Raw genomic sequence first — 5,000 nt, 5'->3', positions numbered from 1 at the left:
GAATTAATTAGAATGCATTGTTTCAACTAGTGGACCTGCATAGAACATCCATCCATTATCGATACCGCTTATCCTCACAAGGGTCGCGGGGCGTGCTGGAGCCTATCCCAGCTGTCTTCGGGCAGTAGGCGGGGGACACCCTGAATTGGATGCCAGCCAATCGCAGGGCACACAGAGACAAACATCCGCACTCACAATCACACCTAGGGGCAATTTAGACAGTCCAATCAACTTACCATGCATGTTTTTGGAATGTGGGAGGAAACCGGAGTACCCGGAGGAAGCCCACGCAGGCACGGAGAGAACTTGCAAACTCCACACAGGGAGGCCGGAGCCGGGATCGAACCCACGACCTCTGAACTGTGAGGCGGACGTGCTAACCAGTCGACCACCGTGCCGCTCTGCATAGAACATATTCTTGAAAACAAAAATGCTTGGGTTGACTTCCTGTTCAAGCGGCAAAATCCACCCACCTTTATCCATCTCAAGCGGTGGCCATTTTGCCACTTGCAGTCAATTGAAAATGACATCACAGTTTCACAGGTAACGACCAATCACGGCTCAGGATGCGAAAATAATATGACCAAACTCAGAAAACAGGTGGGCCATGATTGGTGGTCACTTGAGCCTTGAGCCTGTGATGTATTTTCCAGTCTACAGTAAGATATGCTTTATCAATTTGGAATAAAATGGAATTTAAAAAACAATGGAATTATCGCTTTAACTCAAGTGACAAGCTTGATAAATACATTTAAAGAAAGACTGTGGTTATACAGTTGTGGCTAGCTTAGTGCGGAAGAGAAACATATATTATCACTCTTTCATCTCAGCTACCTAAAGCTCAATGAGTGTGTTATCTTTGAAATTAATAGAATTCTAGCTTTGATAAGCGGACCACCCTTGAGTTTGGAATGACATTCGGTAGCAGCCGTGGCTGGCCGAGCGCCGAAGAGAACGCTTGAAATCCTTGAAGCTTCTCCTGGGTAATGTGTCATCGGTATGCAGACGTGTAAATTCCATAGGATGCAGTGCAAATAGCTTGAAGAAAGCCTTTGAAGTGCTTTGAATCAACAGCCCCCAGATGTAGCTGCAGCAAAACGTGCATGCATGTTGAAGAGGGAGAATGGAATGTATGAATAATGCATCCATGTCAAATGCTACACGTGCAGAACAGCAATATGCGTTAATTGTTGACCGATGTCACTTTGACGCTATAACAATACACAACTACAGCAACAATAACTACTATTACAATGACCATTACAAAATATGGCGACCACCATGACTAGTACCACTATTATCTGCAGAGGTGGGCATTCCGTCTGACCGACAGACCAGTCTGTCTATCCGTCTAAGATGGACGCCCGTTTTGGTGACGTTAGACGATAGGCGGGAAACTTAAAAAAAAAAAAAAAGACGGAGCAAGCATAGATGGAAGTGGATTTTCGTCTGTGTAATCATAACTAACATGGTCAAGTCCAAACAGACCTCACAGTCCATCAGCGGCTGACGCCCGTTTTGCTGATGAGAGATGGAAACGTGACCCACACTGCATTAACTTTATATTTACAGCAGGTGGCAGTATGCACCAAAGAGAGAATCATCAGTTCCTCAGGATGACTAAGTAGTTGCTTTGAATACAAATACGGTTTTACATAGAAGTTCTTGTGAATTAAGTTTTACATTTGTATTTTTATTTTTGGAAAGGGTAGGGTTAGGAGGTTATGAAATGGTATTTTGCCGTCCCGCACTCTCCATTTCAGAGGGTGGCAGTAATACACCAAAAGTTGTTTGCCAACTGATTAAAAACAGAAGAAAAAGATGAATAGAAGAAGATGAAGACCATCGGGATTCTACCTTTGGCAACAACGTGACACAGGATTCTGGTTATGGTAAGCAAAACCTTAGTAAAACTGGTGTTTTAGTGTAGCACTGTTTGAGCAGCAAGCCGACACATTATGATGTACGCAGTGCAGTAAGCGCACTCCATTTCCCATTTTAATCAAATCGGTTCAGATATTGGATGGATGGATGGATGGATTTTTCATCTGTTGGACCTTTTTTTCCCCTGGATGGACAATAGACGGACCTCTAATGTTTACTGACAAAAGCGCGGTTAAAACAGACTGACCGACTACTACTATTACAACAACTACTACATCAAGCTATGTACTGCAACCACCACTACCACTACTACTACAACAAACTCCTACAACCACCATTACCACTACTACAACAGCAACTACTAATACTACAACTAATATTATACACTATGGTGACAAGCTCTTCCATTACTACTACTACTACTACTAATTAGGGATGTTCTGATCCATGATCAGAAATCGGGCCGATCACGTGCATTCAGCTGATCCCGTATTGCACAGGTGTCGAACTCCGGTCCTCGAGGGCCGCTGTCCTGCCTGTTTTCCATCTCTTTCTGCTGCAACACACCTGTTTCAAATGATCAGCTCATCAGCAAGTTCTGCCGGGGCCTGATCCCGGTCCCGATCGTTTGAATTAGGTGTGTTGCAGGAGGAAACTTCTAAGACATGCAGGAGGGCGGCCCCTGAGGACCGGAGTTTGACACCCCTGCTGTATTGGGTGAAAAAGATCATTTTTATTATTTTCTGAACATTTGAAGTTCACAAAACTACAAAATAATCCAAATCTTTAGCTTGGTTTTTATTACACAATGTTATTTATTATTTTTACATTTTTTTGTAGTGATGTAATTAGTGTGACACGTGCGCACACAATCACACAGATACGACGTCTCTACTGCGCATAGGTCTAAAATAAAACGGTGGGTTTTTCTTCATAGGGGCAGGCAAGACAAAAGATTAACTCGTTAAATAAGGCTGACTTGCCTGATAAAAGAAACCTGCTAAACGGCATCGTTCCCCACTGTTGCATTTAACGAGGTCATAAATCAATAGTGTAATTTGTAGATGAGAGAGGTCACGCACATACCCAACATGTGGAGCAAATAATGTTCTAAATGTATTGTTTGCCATTAAATCCAATGTTTAAAAGAGAAATCCCTCATTCTATGGTACTGCTATTGGGCCATTCAACCAAATTGGTTCCCTTTGCGTCCCCAGGCAATTACATGAAAATACATTTTTATAAACCGACGGAATGCGAGGACGGAAGCGCTTTAAAAGGATGAGGACAGACGGGGTCGGAGGACGATAATTTTCATGATTGAGGACGGAGAGACGAGGACGGAAGGGTACCCAGGTTGCGGACGGAAGATGGAGGACGGACCGGCAAAAAAGGGTCAAGTGCCCAGCTCTGCTATCACAACCACTATACAACAAACTATGTGGCCACAACCACTACCACTACTACTTTGACTACTATTATTAGTATTAGTAATTAGCAGAGCTGGGCATTTTACTAAAAATTGAGTGTACGTTATTCGTATGCAGTCTGCAGCGTGGGTACCCTTCCCGTCGTCCGTCATTTGCCTTTTTTTTTCCAGGCGGGAAAAAATAGTACCCGTCCATAGGCCGGTCCGCCTCTAATTTTAAACGCCAGTCCGTCGGCAAGTCCAACTAAACTTTGACAAGCATACTGTTCCATATTCATCTAAGCATGTAAATTAACAGTTCAAATCAGTCAGTTAACAGGAACAGTAGATAACTGTAATTTTACAGCGTAGAATTATGGTTTGCTGTAAATTTCTGAAATATAAACAGTATCTTTCTGCATTTTTTTAAAAATTGTAAAACACCATTAAATGTTCATCCCCATGTGTAAATTGAACAGTACAGATTGATTAAGAATCACATACTGTAATTTAACAGGATAAAACTGTATTTTCTGTCAAACTGTGGTGATAGGCAACACATTCCAATCTCCACTGCTTGACAGAAAATACATTCCGCCTTTTTATTAATCGCCGGTAATGGGAAAATAGAGCTTCAAATTTAATTCTTTGAACCAGTTGTTGTTTTTTTTACTGCTCTGAAAGTACAGTGACTTGCCATTCCATAAACTTTTTCTTTTTTTTTTTTTTTTTAAACCAACATTGCAATCGAGAGGAGTCAAAAAGACAACAAGTGGTTCATGAAGCAAATTTGAAACTTCATTTTCACTATATCATTGTCTTGCATGAAAATTAACCTGGGGATTGTGGGCGCTCTGTTTTGGCAAATATAAGACTAGACACAAAGATGGGAACACCAGATATTTATCAAGCTTTACAACATTGCTCAGTTTCGCCATCAATACCTTGAAATAGACCGTCAAAGGTATACTTTAACCTGCTACATTTTTTTGTATGGCAGACATGTGAATAGTGGTGCATGCAAGTTGCTGGATGTGTTTGTGATAGGCCTAAGATAGAAGCATAAGAAGGTACACAATTTAAGTAAAATACAAGAAACGTCAACCTACGGGGCGGCCGTGGCTCAGGAAGTACACCGGCTCATATCTAGAATGGGAAGAATATGGATAAAAACATAAATACACATAAAAATACAAATACTGATGGGAGAAAAGGGTGTTCCCTGGTTCACAGTAAGAATGGGAAGACAAATACGTAAAACCATAAAAACAAAAAATAATAATAATAATGTCTTCTTCAACCGAGCCTAGAAGAGTGACAGATGGAGCTCAGTAACAGGCTTCTAGATTGGGAACCCTCTCCATGTCTAATCCGACTCTGTTGAAGCCTGGGGCGCCGATGATCATGTGACCGTGACCATGAATTGACCACCACCATAATCCAATCATCTACTTTTCCCCTTGTGCCTTTCATTTGCTCTTAATTGATACACGACCTTGGAGGTCACCACTAACCCTACCTGCCCTTTGCCAAATGCTTTTTTGCATAAAGCAGCACTATAATGCTCAATTACACTGGTTTATGTGCACTGTGTTCTATTTAAAGACTTTTTTTCTCGCCGATGAGGAGAGAGAGAAAGTGGCGGGGGGTAGTAGAAAGCTGTGAGTGGGTGTACAACTGCACTGCATCACACCGAAAGATGCTAACA

Source organism: Filicampus tigris, chromosome 2 (assembly GCF_054856515.1).
Source record: "Filicampus tigris isolate MCC_2025a chromosome 2, RoL_Ftig_1.0, whole genome shotgun sequence".
NCBI classification, from domain to species: Eukaryota; Metazoa; Chordata; class Actinopteri; order Syngnathiformes; family Syngnathidae; genus Filicampus; species Filicampus tigris.
The sequence above is the reverse complement of the archived record's forward strand: the minus strand, read 5'-3'. Positions refer to the sequence as shown.